This window comes from Apus apus, chromosome 17, assembly GCF_020740795.1.
Source record: "Apus apus isolate bApuApu2 chromosome 17, bApuApu2.pri.cur, whole genome shotgun sequence".
NCBI lineage: Eukaryota > Metazoa > Chordata > Aves > Apodiformes > Apodidae > Apus > Apus apus.
This window is the reverse complement of record NC_067298.1, coordinates 12,180,033-12,207,273: the sequence shown is the minus strand read 5'-3', so window position 1 is coordinate 12,207,273 and position 27,241 is coordinate 12,180,033. Positions and strand designations below refer to the sequence as shown.

Genomic DNA, 27,241 nt, shown 5'->3' with positions numbered 1-27,241 from the left:
AATGCAAGAGGGAGGGATAAAAATAAAATCCTCTCTGGCAGCTTTAAGAGCAAAGGGAAGGGCGAGCGTGTGAGGGCAGCAGGACCTGCTGCCCAGTCTCAGCGCTGGGTGTGTGTCTGGTGTTTGGGGGTGGCCGGCAGCAGCAGCGGGTGCTGGCCGGCGGCGTGGGCTCCCGTGCTGACACTCGGAGAAGCCAATGCCCTGCCTCAGCATTTTTCAAGCTATCCTGTCAATAAGGGAACCAGCTGCTCACACAGTTAACCTGCGAGGTGCCAGCGGCTCCCAGCCCCCCCCGACAGGCAGTCGTGGCAGGGCTGCCCACTCCCCAGCTCTGCTCCTGGTGGGCAGGGAGACTCAGACAGGGTTGGGCAGGGATGCTTGGCTGAGGTCAGGCAGGCACTGCTGGGACAGGCTGTTCTGGGGGGCCCAGCATCACTCACTCTGCAGGATGTGGCCAGACTGAAGCCTGAGGAGGCTGGGGGGCAGAGCCAGCAGCCCCTAGTCCCCATGTGTGGGAGTATGGGGACAGTCCCTGCACAAGCTGGCTGCCTGGCAGCAGGGGATGTGGCCACTGCATGAGAAGGGCAGCCAAAAGTCCCTGTCAACAGGCCCTGGCAGGCTCCTCCACCCCTAGTGACAGTGAGGTCCTGGGGTGGGATGGACCCTCCTGCAGGCAGCGACCCCCCAGCCAACTCCAGCACACACACCAGCGTGGCAGCTGGGCAACATGCTCATCAGCCACTGAACCTCCATCCTCCCGGGACACCGCTCGGCAGGGGACAGCGCAGGGACCATGTGCGCTGAACCAGAGGCGGAAGCAAGGGAACAAATAAGAATAAGGGAAAGCACGGGAGTGAGAGGGGTGGCAGATCAGTCTCTGGGGCCCAGCTGGCTCTGACATCTCCAGCCCCATAATGATATTCAAAGCAGAGCCAGGCTGAGGCATTTCTCCTCCAGCACAGCAATAAAAGAAAGCAACACTCTCAATAATTCAGCACCAGGAGAAGGTGATAAAGCAGAGAAGCCACCACTGCAGGCAGCCAGAGTGGGGGGCTTCCCACTCCCTCTTATATCTTGGTGATCAAAACTGTCTCCTTTTTCTCTGTGCCCTGTAAACAGCTCAGCCGTAGCCCGGGGCCCACTGGACCCCACACTGCTGGGTGGGATGTGCTCTTGGCATGCTCTGCCTGCATGGAGAACCCTCTGAAGTAGAGGGGCCCAGTAAAGCAGAATAAAACTCCCCTGTCACCATGCAAGCCAAAACCTGGGGGGGGGGGGGGGGGTGTCACAACACCATCCTAGAGCCGGGGCAGGGCTGGCACCTCTTCCCCAGCTTGGGTCCCTAGAGCAGCCCTTCCCAGCACTGTCACCTCCTCGTACTTCAGCATCCCCAGCCCTGCATCCATACACACCCCTAACCCTGAGGCACCTTTGCAAACAACATCCGTCACCTTGCAGCCATGTCCTGACTCTCCCATCCAAACTGGGCTTTGGCTTCCCCAAACAGTCCAGCACGGAGCCAGCTGGAGCTCAGTCTCACTCCTGCACTGAAGCAAAGCGCCGCACGGCAGCAGCCCCAGCCCCACAGAACCCACTGCTGTCACTAACTGGTACATCTGCCCCCAGCCTTCATCCCGTCAATCCTTGCTCCTGGCTTGTGTTGCCTGTGAGCCTAGCTCCTGCCCCAGCCCTCCCACTCCTTCTAGCAGCTCCTTTTCCACCTTTCTCAATACCCTTCTGGACCATTACACCATCCCAATGGGTCACCCTCATCCTTGTTCTGCTGCTGACAGAGACGAGAGCACTCTCTCCTCACCAGACAGCCTCTTCCCTCCATCACTTTTGCACACTGACAGTTCCCTAGGGCTCAGCACCTCTGCCTTGGCTGCTGCCACCCCCTAGCCCCACTGCTGCCCTGGAGCATACCACGGCGGGATGGATGCATTAGCATCCGCACCCCCAGCCCCTTGTCTTATCTTTGCTCCTCTGCTTTGCTGGCTTAAACAGAGGGGCAGCACCAGCTTGTGCTGTCCTCAGCAGGATGGATGTTCCCTGCAAGGGGAGCAGAGTTTACTGCTATGAAGTCCAGCAACATGAGGCGACAATGGGCAGGAGCCATCCCTGTCCACCCAGCAGGCACCAGGCTGGCAGGGGACACCTGGCCCAGCCACCCCCTTCACGTGCACCAGCCATCACCTGCCCAAGCTGGGTCTCAGCCTAGCGGACACCATGAGCTAGAGTGACACCAGATTTACAAGATTGTGGGGGCAAACACCTCCCATGATGGGCAACTGAAGGGTCAAAGCTAGGACCCAGGATGGGGGCCACCCTGGTAAGGGCAGCTCAACAAGTTTCCACAGAGACTGCTCCCAGGAGCCGCACAGACAGCCACACCAGCACACACAGACAGCTCGGAGACACGGCAGCTCTCGGCCCTCCTTGCCCAGGATTCAGCCCATTCATGTCACGCCTGTGCAGGGGCTCAGCACCCCATGGGTGCCAGGGTCTGCTGGCAGAGGGGGCAGCCTTCCTCCTGTCCCCCCTCCCTCAGCTCTGTGCCTGCTGGCCCCTGCAGCCGCGTCCCAGCCGGCCCCGTGCCGCAGCACCCGCTGCCCACCCGACACATGCAGGTTTTTACCATGCGGTTCGATCATGCTGAGAGGGATCCCAGGCCCTGAGATCGGCAGCCCAAGCGCCACACCTGAGGGGCCCAGGAGCCACTGCCCGAGCCCCAGAACAGCCCCTCACCAGCAAACGCCTCCGTACCTTGTGTTCAGCCCAGCTCCTGCCGCGGTGCTTGCGCCAGACTCTCTAAGAAAAGAGAAGAAAGAGAAGGAAGAATTAAAATCAATGGTCATCATCACTAAACTGCTCACAGTCGATGCGGTTTGCCCACAGACTGGCAAAATGTTGGAATATAGGTATGAAGGTGAGGGTCATCTCCCCAGGGGTGCTGGGAAACCTGCCCTGGTTAAGTGGCAGCAGGGCGTGTCAGCACAGGACCCCTGGCTCCAGCTCTGCCAGACCAACTTCAAGTCCACCCAGCTTCTGTGGACCATGGACTCCTTTCCTGTTTGCCCCGGAACACTGCAAGCACAGCCCCAGCCCCACACACAGCTCCTGGTTCAGTGAGCTTGGATAGCATAATGAAATCATGGAATGGTTTTGCTTGGAAAAGGCCTTTAAGATCACCCAGTCCAACCATTAACCCAGCACTGCCAAGCCCACCACTAACCCATGTCCCTCAGCAGCACATCTAAAAGGCTTTTACATCCCTCCAGGGATGGGGACTCCACCACTGCCCTGGGCAGCCAGTGCCAGGGCCTGACAGCCCTTTTGGCAAAGAAATTGTTCCAAATATCCAATCTAAACCTCCCCTGGTGCAACGTGAGATCATTTCCTCGTGCTCTATCACTTGTAACATGGGAGAAGAGACCAAATCCCCCTGGCTCCAGCCTCCTTTCAGGGAGCTGCAGAGAGCAGGAAGGTCTCCCCTCAGCCTCCTTTTCTCCACGCTGATCACTTCCAGTTCCCTCAGCCGCTCCTCAGCCGACTTGTGCTCCAGTGCCTTCCCCAGCTCTATTGCCCTTCTCCAGACAATCTCCAACCCCTCAATGTCCATCTTGTCGTGAGGGCCCCAAAACTGAACCCAGCATTCAAAGTGTGGCCTCACCAGTTCTGAAGCGCCGGAGGCCCAGCCGGTTCGGCATACCCCATGCCCTCTGACACCCAGCTCACTGCACATGCCCAGGGATGCTCCTTTGTTCCTGCCCCCAGCAGTGCCCATCCCTGCTCCCTGGCGTGGTGCCACGCTCCCACAAGGAGTAAGCCCTGCGGCACACAGCTCTGCCACTGTCATCCCGGCTCCAGGCACTTCTTGGAGAATATCACCGAATTTCAAAGAAAACTTCCTGAAAGCTGCACTTCAACTAATTGGTTTTTGCAACATTGCCAACCCAAATGTTCATAAATCATGTCAGACCCTCAAAAGTAATGAGAACAGCTTATACATCACGAGAGTTTTTTAAAAAGAGTAAGTGAGGGCTGTTTCTGTTTGCTAACTGCTGCTTTGGGGACCTGGAGGTGTTGAGTCCCAGGTAGAACAGCTCAACTGGCACAGAAACCACGATGCTGCCCCCTGGCCCCAGTCACAGCAGGCAGCCCCCCAGGACGTTAGCCTAGGGTCTAGGGTGGGTGCAGGGGCCCTGCACCCAGGGTCAGACCCCAGCCGTGCACCGGTGGCTCAGGAGGAGTGGAGCCAGTTCTCAGGCACTTCTGTTAGCAAACACGGCTCCCAGCCACGCACTGGGATAATCAATTATGGTAATTCCTGCCTCGATGAATCAGATTCACGGAGGAGCACAGCTCATTAGGCTGGTGCTGACTTCCATTAGTGCTCTTATGATAAAACCCTCCAGAAAGCTCTCACCCAGCCAGACATGTTTTCCAGGCTTGGGGGTCTCCCCTTCCTGGCCCCCCACCCAGGGCAGCCTCATTCATGGTGCCTTAAAATGTTGTTTGGAAACTATCTGGTCCCCAGCAGCACAGAGACATCCCTGCATGGCCACTGACTTGGCAGAGTCTCCTGCCTCCCACCACTGCTCCTGAGGTCTTCCTCGGCTTTGACAAGAACGCGCCCACCAGGATCCCCAGCAGGGAATGGCAGAAGATGGCAAAACAGGAGCAGAGCTCCAGGATGTGCTACAGGAGGTTGGGGTGTGCTGGGAACCCAGGCAGCCTGTTTGGAATGAATAATTGAAGGAGCTGGCTCTCCTCGGGGAGGCACCGTGATGGGTAAAACCGCATTTCCCAAACACATTTCCCAAGGATGGCGCCTTCTGAGAAGCTCCCCACAGCAGCTCCGGGCTCGGCAGCCGGGATGCATCGTGCTTGCCTGCACAGCCAGGGAGCTCACTGAGCCCAGCACCAGCCCAGGCAAAAACCTCTGGTGGTCCCAGGCACCACAGGGACCAGGATGCTCAGCCAAAACCTCCCTATCCTGCCACAACCACCAAAGCAGGAGAGGAAAATCCCCAGGAGAGCATTGATGGGAGTGGGGTAGGAGCAGCCAAGGGCTCTGGGTGATCGGGATCAGTGTTACCAGGGTGGATCATGCTCCCAGCCCCATGGATGCTACACCAAACAACCCCCATTCCTGCTCTGCAACCACGGGGCAAACCCCACTGCAGGCCTGGGCTGGCTGCCCCTCTCCGCCTTGCTGGGAAACTTGGCAGTAGTTTTTCAAAGTACGTTATGACCCCCCTTCCCTCCACCAAAAATCCTAAATTAATTTTGCTTTTAATTAAATTCATTAGCAAAGATTATCTGGCTGAGGAAAAATAATATCCTGCCCCTCCCCCAGCAGCCCTCTCTATTTATATCCCCTATATACATAAGCAGCAGCGAATATTTCTTTATGGGCCATTAAAGGTTTAATGTTTAATTTATAACCACGTTCTCTGGCGGGTGGGATGGCCAGGCACAATGTCAACACTTTTAATTAAATGAGAAGGATTTTTTTTCTTTTTTTTAAACTAAGATGAAACGCCCTGTTCCCAGCAGCTCCTGGGGGCGTGTGGCAGGAGCGGGCAGGGTTGGGGCGCAGGGCTGGCCCCGCAGGGCAGCTCTGGGATGGGTTTCACCAGCCTCCAGCACTGCCCAGGGCTGTGCCATGGTCCAGCCAGGAGACGCTTGGGCATCGCTCAGAGAAACCCTGGCTCACGGTGGGACCATCACTAGGACCACTTTAGGGCTGAGTAACCACTTAGGAGGCTCTGTTCAAAAAGAGCGGTCACCCCTCGGGGACAGTGACAACACACAGCATGCTGCCAGCTCCACGCACAGGCTCCTGGGGAGCACACAGCACAGCAGGGTGAGGGCAGCTGCCAGCATGGGCAATGCTGAGCCACCCACAGCTCCCCCCTGCCCAGGGAAAATCATCTCCTTTGGCAAGGGACCACCACAGCCCATCACCCCCAGGGAGGGGATGGCGTGACCCAAGGAACGCACCCACTTGACACAGTCCTGCCAGCACCACCCATCCTGGCTCCAGTTACCTAAACACCAGCCCAGGGAACTGCTGCAAATCCTTCAACTGAAACACTTGTGGCAACTTCTGCTCATCGCCCGATGGCTGCAGCTCCTGTGGCATCACCACCTCCTTGCTTCCAGTGCCACACTCTCAAGGAGGACAAAGTGCCTCCAACACCCATATCACCACACTACTGGCAGAGCCACCTGGCACAGCAAGCACCGCCGGAAGAGTCTGGCATTCCCGGCCCATTCCACTGGCACCCCTCCCACAACCCTTGTCCCACCACACGTAAGACACAGGAATATGGAGTGAAGACTGGGCCCCCTGAGGCTCTCTGTGCTCCCCCTGGCAGCAGCAGCCTCAGCTCTTGGCATGGGAGACCACAGCCCTTCCTGCCCAGAGCAGGGCAGCTCTGAGGAGGCAGATTCCCATTAATGGAATATTTTATCTTACGGGAGAGATTAAATCTCTGTACAGAGAAGCACGAAAGAGCTGAGTCAGCAGCTGGCTGAGGGGCGGCAGGTTCAGCCATCAGCATTTGGCTCCAGCACAACACTTGAGCACTTCACCCTCCTGCGGAGCAGGCAGTGCCTGGCCCCGAGTGCCCAGCACGTACCTGCTCCCTGCCCTGGCCAGTGCCAGGCCGGCTGGAGGAGCCACAGGTGGAGGTGGCACCAGCTCCACCCGCCCTGCGCTGCCTGGCAGCCCCACACTGGGTACCAGGTGAGCCAAGTGCCCCGTGCCTCCGGTGACCTGCCTTCCCAACTTGTCATCTTTGGCACTGCAAGGATGAGTTGGCAGGAGCTGTCCCAGTGTGCTGCCATGCCCACAGGAGCCTAGCAGAGCACTAGGGTGCAGACCCCATCCTGGGCACAGCCCATGGCCAGCAGCACAGGTCCCCAGCCGATCCCTTACCGCACCATGCTGGGTGTACCTGGCAGAGCCGTGTTGTGCCAGGGCTCTCACGGACACGGCTCGTGGCCAGCACTGGTCTGCTCACACACCCACAACTGCACACACGAGGAGCAGGCGTGCAAGGGCTGGCCACCACCGGGAGCAGAGTGGTGATGGCACCGTGCCGCTCACTAAAAGCATGAGTGTCACTAAATCAATAATTCATTTACTTTAATGAGATAAGTACTTTGAAAACTAATTGCAAACCTGCTCCATTTACTCCAACCCGTTATAGCCTTTAATGTAAATGGCAGAAACAGTTCTGGAGGAAGGGGAAGGGCTTTGGGTGAGAGATTGGGTGTCATCCTTCCCCCTTCTTCTAAGAAAGAGAAATATCTTTCATAAACAGGGATGCTGGAAACTGAAGTAACCACCAAATCACCATGTGGAAGCACCTATGGCAGAGTGCAGGGAGCATCCAGCCCATCCTCCCAGAGCCACCACTGTCCCTCTGCATGGATGGTTCCACCAAAAAACTACCCCAAAAGACTGTCACCAGCACTGGGAAATTATGTAGGGGCAGAAAATACACCTGGCACATGGGAGGTGCTGAGCTCCACTGCGGCTGGGAGGTGCTGCCCCCAGGGTTGTCACCAGCCCTAGCCAAAACCCACGGGTGCTCTGCCAGTGCTGCCCATCCTGGCACCAGGGCAGCACACAGGATGGGGTGGGAGTGGGGACAGGGCACCAGAGACCTCCCTGCCAGACCACAGGCTGGCCATAGCACACACCGCAGGTGGTCGCTGTAACGGTCCATGGCTCATTACGAAAACCAGCACCAGATCCACTGGCACAGCATCCTCCAGAGCCAGCCCGCAGCTGCCAGCTCCTCCTGCCACAGCAGGAGCTGCCCCTGCCCACCCCTCCAGTGCACCAGCACAGTCCCTGCATGTGCAGCACCATCACAACTGTGGAGCAGGGGCAGACAGGGGTGTCCTGCCAGGCCCTGACACTGTTCCTGAAAAGGAGCAAGCAGCTCCCGGCAGCAACGCTGATGTGTTCCTGAACGGCAATTGGAGCAGGAGCTGGACGCCAAGGGCTCTCTTCTCGCTTGCTAGAGCAAATGGCAGGTCATAAAAAGGAACCGTGACAGAAGAGAAAATGTTCCAGAGTCCACAAGGACCAGTCCAGGGTAAATCCATCTGCTCAGCAATTTAGCTAGAAAATCCTTTCCAACCATCCATGCTGTAGGTCCTTCACCCCCAGTGCACAGCTCTGGGCAAAGCCTTCCCCCCTACAGCACCTGCCAGCAGCTCGCGCTGGGGCCCGGTGCTTGGTGACCCCACGGCCACCTCCAGCAGGGACACTCAGGGAGAGGGGTCACACCATCCCTTGCAGCACAAACCAGCCAATCCCACACTCCAGGGACCCCCTCACTGGCACTGCCGAAGCCAGTGCCCAGGGGGGACCCAAACTGTGCACCCATGGACAGGAGGGATAGGGACAGCATCCAGGCAAGCAGTAGGCAGGGACCCAGGCAGGCAGGGCTGGACAGAGTGACAGGCAGTGTAACCAGCTGCAGGGGCTCTTCCTTGAGCTGCCAGGTTGCATCCCCACATCCCAGATTCACTGCACCATTTTTGGGATGCAGGATGGCTCCTGGGAAGCCCAAATCCCACCTGGACCTCAGTGACCACCCCTGCAGCACCCAGACCTTGCCACCTGCTGCAGGCAAACGCAGGGTGGCAGGCCCCCAGAGCTGAGGAGAGATGGGACAATCCCTCCTGGCAGAGGACTCAGCACAGCTCAGCCCCTCACTGCCACGGCAGCACAAACAGACCCAGAGATCTCCCCGCAGACATCCCTGTGAATCCCACCTCAGCCGCTTGTGTCTCATGGAAAATCAATGGCAAGCATCTCAATTAATCACACCGGGGCAAATTGATTAGGAGCCTAAATAAGGTCAACATGGTTGTCTGCTTATAGGGTAGGACCCCTTAATCATCATTTTATCTGCAATAGGCTGCGGAACCTGCACTCACACCGTCTTTGGGAGCACGGAGGGATTTTTCAGTTATCTCCTGCAATTTTAGGACCAGCAGAATAGGAGCCACGGCTCTGCCAGAAAGAAGCTAAATTTGGGCATACAGCAACTGCCTGGCCAGAGGCAGCTGTGAGACCTGTGCAGGAGACCAGGTGCCCCACCAAGCCCAGCTGTCTCCTCTGATTCAGGGGAAGACAAAAGCAATTAAGCACTGCTGCTCTAGGTGCAGTACATTGCCTCCTGACCCCAAAACCAACAGCTCATGCTGGAGATTTGATTAGCCCTGTCATTATCTTAGATTGCATACCTGAAAATATTGTTAGTGGTCACGATGGCATTGAACCTTTGCAGAAACCCAGCCACAGGTCTCCTCTCAGTTGCCCTCAGCAGCTGAAAATCCCCGGGGCTGCTTCTCAGTGCCACACTCCATTCTGTGCAGAACCTGCTGCTGAGGACAGGGAGCAGCCAGCTGCTTGGGGGGGATCTTTACAGCCTGTCACCTCTGCTGTAGCATGGGACAGGGGGGTTGATGTGGTCCCCTGTCTCTGACAGTGCTCTGCATGGCAAGCAGAGCTGTGGGCTGAGACCCCTGAGTTGCCGCCAGGGGATGGACCCCAGGAGCTCCTGGGGCTGTGTGATGGGCACAATGGTCTGCTGAGCATCCCCCATGTCTGGGGGAACCCGCTGCCTCCCCACCACCTGCCACCGCTCCTGCCCTGCCCAGAATCTGCTTGGACCGACCAGCTCCTGTGGGGGAGTCACAGGGCTCTCCAGCCCTGTGCTACCAGAGCTGCTGGTGCAGTTTGACAGTGAAGTGTGGGACAAAGCACCTTTGTGCTTTGGCAGAGCCTGTCCTCCCAGCAGGTCACTGGGAACCCCCAAATGCAGCAGATGATTCTTTCCCATGCTGGTTTTGAGGGAAAAAAACCCAACAAACTCATAGGTAGAACAGGCACAGTGGGGCAAAACGGGCAGGGTCCTCATGGCAGCACAGACCCCACAGCAGCAAGGGCAGCCCCACACACAGCACAGCAGCCCCCAGCACACTCTCTGAGGAGCACATGCTTGGCTTCTTGCAGCTGATCACCCCGCTTGCTCCACCAATCGACTCCCCAGTTGCCAGTGAAGTCGGACCAGCGGGTGTTTCGCACAGCAGGACTCTGCTCACGCAGCTATTTCCCTGCCGGGAGCTGCAGCCAACGGCAGCCGCCAGCCCTGCCAGGGCAAACAGGGCTTGTCCCTCTTCCCCTGGGACATGAGCGGGGCGGTGAGAGCACAGAGTCCCTCACCAGGATGCCAGGGCTAACCACAGCCAGCAGAAGGCAAATGGCCTGTGCCCTGCAGGGGGCTGCACTTCCAGGGGGGCACCAGGAGCTCCCTGGGGATGCTCTGGACAAGGCCATCTGGGGGTCACAGGCCAGGCTGGTGCAGGGGACAGAGTCAACATTGTTTCTCTGGTCCCAATGAGTCACCGTGCACTGCCCACAGCCCCTCCAGCCCCAGCACCCCTCACCTCACCTGCACACCACTGCCCCAGCAACATGCCACTCCCTTTTGTTGTAAACACAGTTAAAATATTATAATTTTGTTTAATATTTAATATAGTCAGGTTAAATAAGCATTCCCAGCCCCATAAATAATCATTAACGGAGGGTTCTAATTGTGCTGTTGGGATCTTGCTTCATGACTTATTTAGAGGGCAGACGCTACTCCCATCCCCGGCTCCCCCGTACACCATAAATTAACCCACGACACAACCTCTTCAGTGAGAACCTGATGGGACACGACAAAAGAAGATGGCTCCACTCTGGGGGTGACTGTGGCCGAGATCACTTGATGGGAAAGGATGTGGTGGCCAGTGGGATGCTGGGATCGAGCCAGCGGGGACAGGGAGACTGGAGCCACCAGAGGAGCCAGCGGGAACGCGGAGCATCCTGCAGCAGCTGCGGCACCTGCCAGCCGGGTTAGACCATGGATGAGCCCAGCACACCGAGGCACCATCAGCTGCCCCGGAGGGAGGTGGGTGACCCGTGGGCGGGGGGTCTGTGCAGGGCCAGTGCCGCTCCCCGGCTGCCCCAGCAGAGGCACAGCACACATCAAGGGCGAGCGGAGGACGGGAGAGGCTTCTGTCCTAAATACAAACCTACCGTAAAATTGATTGGAAACAATAGCAAAAAAAGAACAAAAAAAACCCCAAGCACCAAAGCCCAGCACGCACGGGAATTGGCCGGGGGCGAGCGTTTTGAAAGCGCAGGAGAACGGAGACACGGAGGACAACTAGAGTGCAGGAAAACCTCCGTGTAAGAGTGTTTTCCCCTTAAGGGATGTGTTGATGCATTGCTTTAAAAAAAGGTTTGTTTTCTGCTCTCCATAGCTGAATTTCATCTTGAAATGAAAAACTACAAAAGTAAAATGAAAGAGCCCCCTCGGCTGAGCCTGGCTGACCACCTGGCAGCCACTGGGACACAGGTGCCCCCTGCTCCATGTCAGGGCAGGGACATCCCCTGCTGGGGATCCAGGGGTCAGGGCACCAGCGCTGTGAGCCCAGCTCCGGATGGACATGCTGCAGTGACCCAGAAGGTGCAGGGACACCTAGAAGGTGCAGGGTAGCTGAGGGAAACCCAAATGTTTTCCTACTCCTCAGACACTTCAGGCTACTTCTGTTCCTGTTCCCCTGCCCAGGTCTCCCCACTGATGGGTTCAGAATGGCCACATTCAGGGGTCTGTCCCCAAAGAGCATCCCATGCCCTCCAGCCACATAGCCCCCCTGGGTGGGCATACTGGTAACATTCCTCCTGTCCCCTCAAGTGCCTCCTGCAGGCCCTGCGACCGCTGCTGAGCAGGTCAGCACTGATCCTTCTGACTGGGATTGAGTTTCCACGGAGTGGGCTGCGGGTGGGACAGAGCTGGGAGGAAGCCCAGGGTTTCCATTTCATCTCTGCACTAGTTTCTCCTGCTCAAGTCAGTACATTAATCAAAGAGATTGGCCAAGTATTAATGGTAACAAGGCAGAGGCAATGCAGCTCTCGTGGGGAGGGTAGCCCCCATGGTGCTGGGCACCAGCACCAAAGGGGAGCCCAGCCCCACTAAGGGGCTTCTTCCCAACTGCAGAGAGGACACAGAGGCTGGGACAGTCTCTGGACATCACTGCTGGCAGCACACAAAGCCCAAGTCCCTCCTGCTGACAGCAGACCAGAGATCACAGTGAACAATGCCCAGCTCAGCCTGAGGAACTGGGGACCCCCAGCAGCATCTCCAGGGGATCACACAGACCCAGCAGCAACATGGACATCAGAAAGACAGGGCGCTCGCAGGGGATGGACTGACAGACAGGGTCCTCTTCCCAACCCTATCCCCTGCTCAGCAGCTCAGATCCCCACAGAGCTGGTGGGGAGGGGAGGAGAGGAGTGTCCTGGGACAGGAAGCATGGAGAGACGCCCAGGAGGTTTCTGAGGCCCAGGGAAGAACACAGTGGAGGGGACACAAGGGATCCTGAGGTGACAGCCCCTCCAAAGCAGGTTTTGGCATCCCTGGCACGTTTGCTCCAGGCTCTGCTCAAATCAGCAGAGCCAGGGACCCTCCCTGGCACACGTATGTGCAGGGTGGCCCCAGCCAGTGCCAGCCCCCACCCTGGGCTGCAGATCTATGGAAAATGGTGTATTTTATCTTGATGTGTCAGGATTTATATAAAAAGGGGATAGTTCAGCTCTAAATGTAATGAGTTGGAAGAACAGCCCTCCAGTGGCCTCCTCCAGCTAGCAAGGCATCAATAACATCGATTGCTAAAAATAACTAATAGCCCTGGCCCGGGGAGCACTCCTCCCTGCCCGGGGACTGGAGCCACCCCTGCACCCTGCAGGCACAGCTCCCGGCAGGGGGAGGATGGGCACAGCCACCAGCACCAGAGGGTGACAGGTGCCAGCACCACTGGAGGGACAGCACAAACAGTGGGGATGGTGGGGCACAAGCCCTGGGCTCAGGGCTGGCAGGAGAGAAGAGACAGGTGAGGAGTCAGAGGAGACACCACCAGGAGATGACTGAGGGTGATGAGGAGGGAGGCAGAAACTTCCCTTTCTGATTCAGAAAGTTTGTGTTCTTGTACTCACAGCCCCCAGCTGAGGGCCTCACCTGGGCTGGTCCAGTCCCAGCAGTGCCAGGTCACCCCCCACTCTGCCCCAAGCACCCAGAATGGAGCCACAGGCCCCTGTTCCACTGCAGATGGTGACCAACTGGAGTGGAGAACCAAAATGTTTGTGCCCCCCCCTCTGCACACAGGCCAAGGACTGTCCCCACGCAGCGCCATCACTTGCGGCTTCAAATCCTGGGAAGCAACTAAAAGACAGGATCTCTCCAGGCTCTGGAAATGGATGAGAGAGGACTGGTAAAGTCCGTGCATCCTATGTCTCTCATCCGTCTTTTCTACCACTACACATTTCCAAAGCAGCACAGGGATGCACCCCTGTCTCCTCCAGAGGAGAGGAGGAGAGAGCTGCCCATCCATTGGGATACCCTGGGATCACCTGGGCAGGTAACACCAGCATAGCACTCTCCTTCCATCCTTTCCTCCCTAAGAAAGGGAAAAATAACTGAAGAGGGAAGGAAACAATAAAATGCCAGCCCACAGTTAGGGACAGAGAATTATTTAGTCAGTTGGAAATGAGTCTAACTTAATAGAGAAGAAATAAAGTGTTTTAAAATTAATGACATAAATGTCAGCCCTGATCACAAGAGTATTAAACTATATGGTTATTTGACTGCCTTCTGCAAAGTTACCCCTCTCGCACGTGTCTGGAGTCAGAGTGAGCAAAAACACGGCTGCGGCACCAAAAACCTACCCAAGGACAGCACCACCTCGTCCCTCCAGCAGCTGCCCCAGGCCAGTGCCAACCGGGCACAAGCATCACCACTGCAGGGTCCTGGGTCTTCCCCAGGACCACGTCCCCTCAGCCAAGCAAGCAAAGGGCACCAGGCACAAGCCTGGCTGGTCCTAATAGGTGAGCAGCAGCACCAAGCCCTTCCTGCACCGAAAAAGCCCTTAAGCCCAATCAGGAGCAGAGAGCAAACACACACTGTTCCTGTAAAAGTAAATTTAAACCCCCAAAGACTCTAGCCCTGGTGCTGGTGGGGACTCTGCCAGAAACTGCCATTGAAAACAAATTATTCCACAGAGCACGGTGCTCCACGAGTGAGGTCACTGCGGCGAGCGGGCTCTGCTGCTGCAGCAGCACCGAGGTGAGCATCATGGCTCCTGCCACGCTTTGCCCTGGCAAAAGTGACTCCCAGAGTCCCCCGGGATCCATGTGGGGGGGCTGTGAGAGCGTGTGTGTGTACACACGTGTGACAGGAAGGGCGGGCAGTGGGGAAGCGCACACGCGCGGACAGGGCAGCGCGTGCGGCACAGTGAGAGCAGAGTTATTTGCAAATAATCCTTAATTAATGAGATGCCCAGTAGTAGATGGCTCAGTGTTATTTCGGGCAGGGACGACGGCAATCTCCATCCTTCCACTTTTCAATTACGTCTTTGGGGAGGGAAGCAGAAACTGGCCAGGGTGAATTAGAGAGACTTTTGTCGCGTTTAATATCAATTCATTTTCCAGACTGCTGACACAGCAGGATTTCACAGCTTGGAATTTATGGTTCTTTTGAGAGACATGCGCAAAAAAGGGGGAAAAAATACCCTGCCATCAGCACAAAAACAAACCCATCTGGGTAGGAGCTGGGGGTCTCGGGAGAGCCCTTAGGGACCCCCCCAAAGGTCCCACAATCTAATAGAAGCAGAGCTCAGCATGGCTGGGTCTGCAGCACCTGGTTCCTCATCTCCAGGAAGAGCACACCAGGCCAGAGTGCCCATGTCTCACAGCCACCAGCCCCCGGCCCCTGCCCACAGCCCTCCTGGCTCTCAGGCAGAGGCGCTGGCAATAACTGAGCTGTTATTACACAGTGTTATTCAGCCCCAAGGGGGTTTTATGCAAAATGACACACAATATAAATGACTGTTGTAAACAGAGAGTTTAATAAAGGGCTGTGTGCGAATTTACAGCCTCCCCAAGGATAATTAAAATTATTTATCTACTTACCTAGCTAGCCGCCGGAGCAGTCTATTAATTATTATCTATTATACAGGGCCTGCTTTGCATGCTGCCAGTGCATCACCCACCACCTCCACCCCACACAGCCACAGAACAGCACCTGAGTTGCGTTCTGGGGTCCTGCTGGGCCCCTCACAAACCCTCTGGGAGCACAGGGTGTTCTTGGTGTTTCCATGCCAGCCTGCAGCCACGGGCACAGGGCCTGGTTCTGTAGAGCCTCAGCTCCCAACCACAGAGTCCCAGCACAAGACGATGCTCTCCTAGCCTGGCACCAGCACCACGCAGCCACACATGCCATGGGGGGTCGGGGGTGGGGTGTGGAGGGAGATGCCACTGGCATCCCCCAAGCCCTGCAGCCCCGCGGGGGCCCAGCAGCCTCTGCTGCCCTGCTCCCTGCCTGTGAGCGTGCAGAGGGGACAGCGGGGGCTTCATGGGGTGCCTGAGCACGGGCGTCAGGACAGGAGAAGGGTCGTCGCCGCGCCTGGTGCCGGCGGCTGCCCCGCAGCGCTACCTGCTCCTCTATTTATTAGCATGACAGAGCAATCATCAGCGCGGAGGCCCTGGGATCCCCCGGCTCCTCTCTGCACATAAAGAGACCTCAGGGGGCTCCGCTGTGCGGATACTTAACATTGTTTTATTAGCTTAATAAACCCAGCCGATGCTGCCAGACTCTCCGAGCGGGCTACGAGTCCTCCTCGCCGCAGGGGCAGGCGGAGCTGCGCGGTGGGGCTGCCGGGGCGACTCCTGCAGCCCGGCTGGCACCCAGAGCCGGTGCGGGGCTGCCCTCGGTGGGCACAGCCCCGACAGCCCCTGGCGCCTGCAACAGCTTGTCGGGAGCAGAGGATCCAGCTGCTCGTGGCCACCGCGGGCACAGCGAGCTGTCAGCTCCCGCCCGCTATGCCATTAATCACCGCCGCAATTGCTCTCCCTGCCCAGCTCCCGGCTCTGCCCTCAGCACCCCAAGGCCGCTGTGCGCCTGCTGGCACCCGCTGCTGCCAGCAATGGTGCTGTCAGGGTCCCCCCAGGGGACACGCAGCCAGTGGGACCCTTCTGCTTCGGCTGACTGAGCTCCAGGGATTCCCACACGCGGCACAGAGGTCCTGGTTGGTGCACAGGACGGAACAGCCCCAGGGATGAGTGGCAGCTCGGCAGCGGAGCACACACATCCTCCAGCAGCAGCTCCATCATTAGGAGGCTCCAAACCTTTAGCAGGCTGCTGGGCTATTCTAATCTGCCCACGGAGGGCTGGCAGCAAGGGGCTCTGCTCCCTCAGCCCTGTGGGTCCTGCTTCACAGCAGTGCCTGCTTTGCTTTGATCTCGTACAATGACACTTTCAGACTCACAATCTAATAAAAGCTGCATGATCAAATTCCAGGTCATTACTCAAGGAAAGGGACCCCCCCACGGCTGGCAGCCAGAGCTTCAAAGCAATTAAAGGCAGCCCAGTGCTGCCACGAGTGGGCCTCGGCGGGTCTGGCTTGCAACAAGCAAGATGCAAAAATGTTAATGGAAGCGCTGAAAGGCCATGCAGGGGGATTCCTGTAAATAAGGGCACTTGGTGAGGTGGGGGCAGCCTCTCCGGCTCAGCCACTAGGCAGCAGTGAGACAAGGCAGCTCTGAATCAGTATAGGACAGACTTCTGGGAGAAAAGCTTCTCCTGAAAGCCTTGATGAGCATCCCTGCCTGCACCAGCAGCCTGGAGGGGAGTGAGGAGCCAGGCTGTGAGCTCCCTGGATCTCCTACACACTCCCAGGACTGGTGGGGGGTCACAGATCTCCCCATGGGAAAGGGCTCAGCAACTGTCGCCACACAAGGGGCAAAGTCCTCAGCACCAGCACAGGGAATGCCAGCCTGGCTCCCAGCAAACACATCACAATCCACTGACCACCCATATCCCCGGCGCAGACACACACCTTTCAGATGTTAAATACCAGATAAAATCACTGTAACCAAGCTGGAATCGACCCTGGTGGGGAAGTCGATAGAGACACTTAGCACCACAGCTGGGTATCGCTGGTTCTCTGCACCGTGGCTGTCAGCATTGAGTCAGTTCTCCAGCAGGGAAGGGGCAGAGCCCAGGGGGCATTGACAGGCAGGGCTGGAGCCAGCGAGGAGCCCCAAGGACCTTGGGACAGAGAGCTTGGGGGACATACAAGGCCAGCCTGCACGAAGCAACAGGGTGAAGGGAGGACAAATCCCCAGGGAGATGCTGGGGCCCTGCTTAAACATGGGCAGCATGGGTTGCTCGGCCACAAGGAGGAGGCTCAGACAAGCCAGCCCCAACCACATGGAAAAGGATGTGACCAGAGACACCTGAGACATGCTATGGATCCTGCCTGCCCTGCCCAGCCTCTGCACAGGCTCCCAGTCACCTGCTTGGAAGCAGCAGCACTCCAGGGCCTGAACTGCTGTAGGGAAGATCACAGCACAGGGAGCTGCACCTCACCACAGCACAGACACCCACAACAGGAGAGCTGGCAGGGGCTGTGCCAGCACACCGCTCCCCTCCTGCCTGCCAGGGCCTCCAGAGCCTGGATGGCTGCTGCCGGGAGCTGGCAGCATTCCCAGGTGGAGTCACAAAGCACCCAGGGCCACAGGCACCACGCAGCTGGGATGTCAGCCAATACTCCTGCCCTTCGCACTGGTGCAGCAGCCTTTGGAAAGTCCCCCTCAGACCACCCCCTGTCTGGGGTTCACGCCAAATTTGCCAAATCTGGAGCAAACCGTGGTCAAGTGCAGCCCTGGCCCCACTGCTTCCCTCTCCCGGCTCACAGCCCCAGTAGCCAGGATATTTATCCTTCCTTCCCTCCTAAATCACGGCTGACGGGGGCTGCTCACACTCCATTACAGAGCTCGCTCGCGCCGCGTCGCAGTTCCGTTTAGCTTGCAGAAAAAGCAGCCTCAGAGGAGAAACCCACCCGGGCGCTGCCCGGCGCTGGGCTGGGGATGATGGACGATTATGGACCATCTGCACTTTCAGGAGGGGATAGATTTATGAGCAGCACAGACAGCTCGAAGAGTGTCCATTACTATAACTCACTGGCCTCTTCAGAGATACTGTAATCAGGGCCCTCTGCCTCTGCAGCGGCACAGTCCAAGTTAAGCGCTGGCAGGAAGGAAAATCGATTATGTTTTTTTAACCCAGCATTGGCAGGGGGGGAGCAGCCCGGGACCCCCATGTAGTGTGGGGCAGGGGGCTCTGCTGGCAGAGCGGGGCCATCCTGCCAGAGCTCAGCACTAAGGACCAGGGGTCCCAGCAGCCCTGGCTCCTCAAGGCACCTCGTCCTGCTGGGACCTGCACAGGGAGTATCACCAGGACCAGGTTTCGGGAGTAGAGCAGAGACACAGGTACAATATAATACCTCCAGCGGCCCCCTGTTCTCAAGGGGTCTTGGCTGCAAACCTTGTGGCTCTTACCCTCCCAGGGCTGCTCCTCCCCATGTTGGGTCTGTTAGGGAGCTCCTGCCATAGCTGGGGGCACAGGAGCTGCACTCCCCCATGTCCCCTTGGCAGCCAAGAGCTCTCCAATCAATTCCTCCTGCACAGCAGCGAGAACCTTTGTTTTTTTACACAACAGAAGTTGAAAAATTACAAATCATTACTTAGGAGAGGGTGAACAAGAACTGCTCAGAGGAGCAGCTGAGCTCATTGCTTCTGTCTGGGACCCCCACCACTGTCTGGGAAGGCAGTAGGATTCCATGGAGGGAGGGATGCAGGATGCTCAGTGCACATCCCAGAGCAAGCGGGGTGGAAGGAGGGAGCAGATGTGATCTCAGAGCAACAGAGGCGAGGAAGAGATACACACGCATTGAATAACAATAGTGAATTCCCCTGAGCTTTGGTGTTTTTAATGGTGGATTAGACTGTCAGGCAGCAATTAAATGGTGTAATAAAAAGCTAAGTGCTCATATTTCAAGGTTCCTGCCTCCTGCTCAGCAGGGAGGTGAGGGGCAGGGGGCTGCTCCTGCCTTCTATAGGGTCCAGACTTGGGAACCCAAGGAAGAGCAGAGGAACTTTTCAAAGGTTTGCATGCAGTTTACATGGAATCTGCTCAATGTGGGATTATGGCGGGTAAGTCCATGCAAACTTCCCCTTGGAGCACATGGCTTCAGACTGAAATGCTTCTTGTGCTGCCAGTGGCCTGCAGTTCAGAGACACTGAGGGGTCTCTCTGTGGCCACCCCTCAGAAGCCTGGCTTCTGCTCTCCTTAAATTGGGTGGGGAGAAGGAAAGACAAACACTCCCTGAAACTGAAAGTAGATTAAGCCAGGGGGGAGCCCGGCACGAGCCCGGCTGTCACCACATACCCTCCAGCAAAGCAACTCCATTGCCAGCAGCTCCAGCTGCCCCCCAGCGGGGTCCCAATCCTGCCCATCACCAGCCAAGGCAGGGGAGCCATAGCAATGGCAGAACACCCTGGCACACACCTCCCTGCCCTGAAGCAACTGGTGCTAATGCCAATCTGCCAATGCTCACTGCTCCAAGGACCACTGACACCATCTTTCCTTCTCCTGCTGCATCCAGAGCCATCTTCCTTCTCCTGTCCCCAGGCTCACACACAGAGTGGAAGTAGCATTTATCCTAGGCAAGGGGCTGCAGGCTGCCTCCAGCCCTTGGTGTTCCCCAGCAGAGAGAGCACCGTGCCCTTACCAGATCGCAGAGAATTTCAGAGATATTGTGGGGAGACAGAATAACAACTCTGCGACAGCATTTCCAAACAGCATTAATACCCACCACAACGCCTCCTCCAACACCCTCTCCTGATCCTGCAGAGAGCTTTGTTTAATAAACATCCACTCTGTTTGTACCATGTTTCTGCAGCCTCATGCAGCCCACACCAGTTTAAGGGTGGGCACATGGAGTGACCACCCAAGCCCAGGCACTGCAGACCCCTCTGCTTTCTGTCCCCGTGCCGGGGCAGGGGTGAAGCAGCCAGTATCCAGCAGCTCTCAGAGCAGCCCACGGGCACCAGGCTCTCATGGGGAATGTGCCACAGCCCCACCTGGGCTCTGACCTGGAGAAAGGGTTTCCCTCCCTGAACCACAGATATGGTGGGGAAGAGGAACCCACTGCACAGGGAGAAGGGGACTTTCATGGGGAGCATTACACCGCAGCCTGAACCCCTGAACTGGACAGTGCTGTGACCCTGAGTGCAACCAGCAACTGTGCAGGGCTGTGGAAAGCAAGGAAGAAGTGGTGGAAGGGAAGATGCCCTAAATATTACTCCAAAGATGAAGTTTCCACGTTTTGAAGACACTGTTTACAATCACAGCCCTTGTAATTTGCTACTTCTTCTCAAAACCAATATATCTGAGGTATTTCAGGCTGAGAAACACAATAGCAAAATGTCCCAGCATGACCTCGAACTCCTCTCTTCACACGTGCACCCCGCAGCTGCCTCTGGCCAGGCTCGGGCTGAGCCCCCTCTACTGTCTGGACCCAAAGCACAGCCCAGCAGCTGTGCCACTACCAGTGAAGCTCTGACAAACCCATAGCCAGAGAAATGACAGTGAGGAAACATGATGCACAAGAGGAGCTTGCCCACATCTACACCCAGCTCAGCCCCAAGTCTCAGCACTCTGAGACAGCCCTGTGGGAACTGCAAAACCCAGGGCTTTTAGGGCCAGAGAGACTCTAGGAAACGCCACAGGGAAGATCCCAAAGAACCAAAGCCATTTCACTGCCAGAAGCATCCCAGGGACAGACCACAGTGTCAGTCACTGCTTCCAAGGCATCCCATGCAGGGCTGGGAGCATCCCTGCAGTCCTTCAATCCCTTCCCTCTGCCCCAGACCAGAGTCACTCCCATGGAGCTGTGGGACCAGGAGTGGGGCTGGATCAGCCTCTCGTCTCTCTCCCAGGGGGGCCAGAAGCATCCCTGGGGGTGGTTTCCCCTTCCTGCCCCACCACTCAGCTTCCCAGCCCGTCAGCCAGGATGAGATGTAATGAAAACCATGTGCTTTTCTAACCTCATTGTGCATCGCGTGTTTAGGGCCCTTGCTTTATCAGTTTTTATCCCGTGTAATATTCATCACACTGGTTTATTTATGGGCCCCCTCTTCGGGAAGGTATTTTTCAGGCCTGGTGAATAAAACATAAGCCTTTGCTGCTTGTCAGAGTGAATGCGGCTCCTCTGATGTCAGCCTGACTAACGGCCTTTAGTTTTCTCCAACGACTGCACTTTGAGAGAAATTTATTTGTATTTGGGTTTGCATTGGTCGAGGAGATGTGAATTCTTTTCACTTCAGAATAGATGAAGCTTCAGCTCTACAGCACAGGGTGAGAGCAGGACCAGTGGGAGCTGACCCTTGGTCTTGAGGGATGGCACAGGAGCAGAACGCCAGCCCATAGGGCCCCTCCTGGACTCCCTCCAGCCACTGAACCATGGAGGGAGAGGCACAAGGATGGGCTGCAGCAGCAATCCCAGGTCTGAGAACTGTCTGCCATTGGAAAAATGTCCTATTCAGAGCTCTGACCACACGGTTTGGCTTCCCCAGGACTGCTGCAGAGCCCAGATCCTTCCTTACAGGAAGGAGGGAGGCAGAAGCCTCCCTTGTAACAGAGATCATTGCAAACAGTCTCAGCAAACTCCGGCAACAGGCTACAAAAAGACTATAGCCTCTGTGACCCACCAAACACCCCTGCTGCAGCAGCATCCCCTGCCCACAGCACAGCCACTCCCATAGGAAAAATGTGTTCAAAGCATCCTGCCATGGCCACTTCCCTGCAGAGCAGCTATCACCAGAGTTCCCCAAAGTTGAGGTGCCTTTAGAGCCTCCCACACACAGTGCTATGTCCCCACAGACACCTATCCCCTCAGAGGGACATGGCAAGGCCCCACTCATGCTGCCAGCACTGGCACACATCTCCTGTGGCTGAAGGTTGGTGCCAGATGGTGCAGTCCTACGTGGCACAGCAGAGCCAGGCAGTCACCACCATACCATGTGGCAAATCCTTCCCTTCACCGGGTAAGGAACTCCAGGCTGTGACCCAAAACTCCTATTAACAAATCAAACTATAAAACCCAACAGAAGCAACCAGAAGATTTCCTTCCATCAGCTACTAATTTATAGAGTTACTGGTGTCAGGAGTTTGAAAGAAGCAAAATTCTATCAAAGAACCACTAAAACCCAGCACTGTGTGCTTTAAAACAATCATAAATGTTCATCTAAAAAGACTGCTTGGGATATAATTCCTTGATCTTTAATTATTAATATTCCAGGCAAACTAGTTAAATTCTACTGAAAAGAACGAGAAGCAATCAGAGTTAAAAATTAGCTGAAGGAATATCATAAATCATTCTGGGGAGTGTCTTGCTGAAGCCCCACTGGAGCTGCTTGTGCCGAAAAGGAAGGGGGTCTGCTGTGCTCCGGGAAACTCGGAAGGGAGTAGAGGGAACCAGCTGCACACGATGCCTCTGAGACACAGCAAGGCTGCAGATCCTTTCCCAGAGCAATCCCAGCTCCCAGGACAGACAGGGAGCAGGCAGAGGGCCTAGAGCAGCAACTCCATCCATCACCAGAAGTGGCTGCGGCTCTGACCTCCCGGCTGCTCAGGGCAGCAGTGCTCCGGCTCTGCCGTCGGCAGCGGCTTTGCTCGGTCCACGCGCCGAGTCGTTTGTCATTGCACCTCCCTGGTGGTGATGTATGCATCTCATCTCCCCCAGCACTCCTCTTAACACCAGCGTTTCCATAGCTTGTGACATCTGGGGACAGCTTGCCAGCCCTCCAGACACCACCCGTCCCCTCCCTCTCAACACCCCCAATTCCAGCCCGCAGGATCCTGGGGCTCTCCATGACATGAAGTCAAAGCAAACACTTAGTGTCCAACTGCAGCTCTGGGGTGATGCCCAAACCCCTGGTGGGGTCAGGTCAGCCCCAGATGGGTTCAAATCCACACTTTTCTACTTTTTTTTTGGCTTCTAATTTCTTTTCCAATATTCTTTCAGAGACCCCCATAAAGCCCCTGGGCACAGCTCAGAGGGGAGGATGAAAAGCAGTTCCACTGAGCCAACCTCCCGCAACTCACTGGGTTCACAGTGCCACATACTGGGACCTCCTGCTTCCCCACCACACACACTACTTATCTTCTCCCTTCTTTGCAGTTTTCTTTTACTTATCTAGCAGAAAACAAGAGAAGCCAAGACTTCTGCTGCTTCATCTTGATTCAGTCAGTTTTATATCTCTAAAATGCATATGCAGATTGCTCCACTTCTTTATTTGTTCATTAAGACTTCAATAAAAATGTTATAAAAATGCCCTTTTTTGCTGTTAATTGCAATTTCTGGTTTAATATGCAAGTTTTGCTGGCTCTCCTCAGGGACCCCCCAGGCCTCTCTGTAAATACCGCAGCCACCCCAGCCCCTGGTGTGGAGCCTCCTGCGGGTTCACAGGGCGATGGGAGCCCCCATGGCCGCGGTGCCTCCTCCACGCCTGCTCCTCCTGTGTCAACACGGGGTATTCAGCAAAGAGCTCTCCCTGAAATGTATCTCCCACGGGGATCCTGAGTGGGGTAGCTTGGAGAGAACCTCAAGCCTCCCCTCCCAGCCCCACAAGATCCCCAGCACTGCAGCCTCAGACAGGTGAGCAAGGAAGGTGCTGCGGGCACTGGATCAGACTGGGAGCAACATCTGCTAAGACTGTGAACACTCTCACTGCAGGTAGGGGCACCCAGTGAGGAACCAGGAGGATTTCCAGCCTGAGTGGATGTCTCCCATGAGGTCAGTTTGGCATTTCCAGCCTGCAGGACTCTGCTGAAGGCGGAGAAGCTGGCAGGGACACAGGCATCCATCCGCCCCCAGATACTACAGGGCTTTATGGGTTGCAGAGCTGCCATTAAGCGATTCCCCAGCACTGTAAAAGCCCCCACAATCACTTGCCTGGGTCTTTGTGCAACACAAGGCATTTTGCTCTGATGTTTCCCATATTCAGCATCTGCCTCAGGCTGAAATTTTGAGGGAAGTTTTAGCAAGAACGGTTCAAACACTTTCAAGAACAAGGCTGTGGAAAAATGCTGTTTTGACACATGAAAAAAAAAAAAGTTCTACAACCCTGATGCTCAAAAACTTCCACACCTTCCTGCAGGCTGGCAAGTAGCCTGGAGCAGGGCAGGAGGTGGCAGGTGCCCCTGTTCTCACTCCCCACCAGCTCCTATGGTTCTCCTGCACCTCTCCCCCTCCCCACAGCATTGGACAACTAGGGAGCAAGCCTGGCACAGTGGCTGGGACATGTCACTTGTACTTCACTAACACAAGTGTCCCTCAATAGCAACCTATAAGAATCAAATGAAGTAAGAAGGGGCACGGCCATCACACACAGGAAAATGAAGCTGTTAGAGATTCATACTCATTCAATGACTGTGATAACACTTAATTTTAACGGCACATTTAATTCATATTTAATTCCAGGGGAGCTCCGACAGAAGCCCCAATGGCATCCACGCGAACAGCAGATAAATGGGTTGTCCTTAGTGCTGAGACAACAAGCACCCGACAGCCCCAGCACCACTGCACATGAGAAATGTGTGAACAGAAAACACAGCCTATGATGTGAATCACCAGCAAACTTGGTGACACACCCTCAAGAAACAGACTCGAGGGACATTGAACCCCCAGCGTGCTAGTGATGGGGTTGGTGGGTCCACAAAGGGTCTAAGCCTGCAATTTCTACCTGCAAAACATACGAGTGTGAGGGGGAGCAGGGAAGATGGGGGGCACAATCACAGAAGAAGAATTTGGTAACTGGAAGCCAGAAGGTCCAACTTCTGAAGTGGAAACGGCTCCCGCCAGTGCTGCCACAGCAGCAAAGCACAGCAAAATGTTCCCAGGAATTAGCTCGGCATAACTACCTCTAACAGCTACCAGTCAGCAGTAAAATCAACTTTCTGGTTGCTAATTCCAGATGATTGAACAGCACAAAGCTTAAGATTTCTTTATGCCATCATTTTTCACTCAAAAAAATTCCAAGAAAACACTGGGCTCTTGTGGCAAATGCCTGTTTTGGAAGCAAGCTGCTCTTGTGTATCATATTGTTCTGGTACCGCATCACAATCTATCAAAGTCGGAGGAGTCCCCAGAGCAAGAGAAATCAAAACATCATGAATAAAGTGCAACTTTAAAACTCCAGTACCCTGACAGTGTTAGAGTAAGCCTCCTAACGCACAGCGCTCTATTGATGCTTTCCCCTAATAAAGTCAATGCTGGGCTAGCTCCACTGCCTACAGTGCATTTGCTCAATTAGAGGAGAACAAATAAGGCAACAAGCCAAGATGGAAGTGGTAAACACTGCACCGAGCTCGCCGGGGCTGCTGCACCCACACTGCGGGCGGCTGCGGGTGCCTGCTCTGAACCTGCCCACTGCTGGCCCTGGGATGAGGGATGCTGGTGCCTCTCCCCTCAGTCCTCCTGCCCCGATGTTGCTGGTCCACTGGGCTGAGCACCCACCCAAGTGGGCACAGCTCCAGCCACAGGACTCTGCAGTTTGGGGTAAAGATAATGCCACAGTAAGTTACCCAGATGCGGCAATGGCTCTGGGGCCAGTTCAGGCCCTTCCTGAATCGGGGCCTCCACTGATGAGGACAGGAACACAAACCCCTGCAAAGGCAGCACAGGTTTGCAGAGCTGTCCCTTTAGCCCTGCAGAAACACCCACATCCCCTTTGCACACCAGCCACTAGTGCTGCTTTTAAGTGTGGTGTGTGTAGTGCTTGGCTCCCCTGCGCCACCAGAGCCTGCCAGCATTCCCAGCACCCTCTGGGTCCCCTCTGGGCCATGCTGTTGTGGGGGCTCACCACGTCCCCCCAGAGCAGTTGGATTGCTCTGATCCTCCCTGATGTCTCCAGTGGCAGAGGCTCCCAGGCAGCTGCGGGCAGCGGGGCTGTCTTGACCTTGTGTGGTGCCTCTGGCTCTGGGTTCACATTTTAAAGGCACTTGGAACAGTCTGGGCCATGAGATCCACCAGCTCTGTCTGCAGCAAGCGGATCTCACAGTCACAGCTCTGCCACCACTCAAGCCATTCACTTTGGTGCAGGGACCTTTGTGGTCCTGGTGCAGACCCTGCTGCTGCTCCGCCAGCCCCGGGCACTGGCACAGAGCTGGTGCCAGGCGCCATGAAGCGCCCAGCACTGCAGAGAGCACAGGAATTAAACCATCTCCTGCACGGCCAAGTCCTTGCCTCTCAGCGTGGCTCTCCTGGGCTGGCAAGCAGAGGAGAGAGGCTGTAAGAGAAAATCTCCCCATGGCTCCATCCAGTCTAAGAAGAATTAGATCAGAGCAGCTGAAATCCCCATGCCAAGAGCTCCCAGCCTTGCCACTGGTGCTGAGCCCAGGCAGAGGTGCAGGCAGGGCATGCAGGCAGCTCACGGCACCACAGGCTTTGCCAATGCCAGGATGTTAGCAAGGGCAGCCCAGAGCACTGCAGGAGCTGGCATGCTCCCTGTGAGGCTGATGTGAAACCAGGAAAGGGAAGGATGGGGCCAGGCTCAGTGGGTGCCCCATATCAAACTGACCCCGTGGCTCCACGCAGAGCCAGGTCCCAGCCCCACACAGCAGAAGGGCTTGGCCGGAGCCCAGCCCTGGAGAGTTGCAGAATCAACTGTCCCAGAGCCGCACCACACAACTCCCATGATTCCTCCTAAAGCTTTTCCTCACTACAAGGGCCTTTCTCCCCTCCTGCCTGAGGAGGCACACAGACATTTTTTTTGCACATTTCAAAGCTCTGTCACATCCCACTGAGCTGCTTCTCTCACCGCCAGCTCTAAATCCACAACCCTGACTGCGGGATTTCCACCCGGCCCCTGCCAGCGCAGTGGGGAGGGATTATAGCACCTCAGCTCAGCAGCAGTGATAATCCTCCGCCTTATCAGCGCAGGGAGCAGCCGGCGAGCAGGGTGCCTGGAGCTTGCGGGGACCCTGATGCCAGCGCCAGCATCCCAGCAGGGAGGGAGCTCCTGGCTTACCAGAGGGTGCCAATCCTGCGGCAAACTGCTTTGGCCACCTCACCAAACCCAAACACTAGTGAAGATTCTTTTCACACCACAGCAACCCCTGTATCTAGGCTTTACACCCAGGAGATCCGGGCTGGCAGGGCCAGGGAACAGCCCCAGGACGACGGGACCAAGCAGGCGCGGAGCTGCCTTCTGCATTGATGCAACGAGTTAACGCAGTTAAAGCTCAACTCAAAGTCA

The 27,241-nt window shown here is 56.2% G+C and overlaps 1 protein-coding gene across 1 annotated transcript in view; it reads right to left on the bottom strand.

The window, feature by feature from the left end:
* The window catches only part of RBFOX3 (RNA binding fox-1 homolog 3), a 65,780-nt gene that overhangs the window by 27,479 nt on the left and 11,060 nt on the right, over window positions 1–27,241 (bottom strand). The window contains 1 exon segment of the mRNA XM_051635184.1: window positions 2,767–2,811. The gene's annotated coding sequence lies outside the window, so the exon portion shown is untranslated.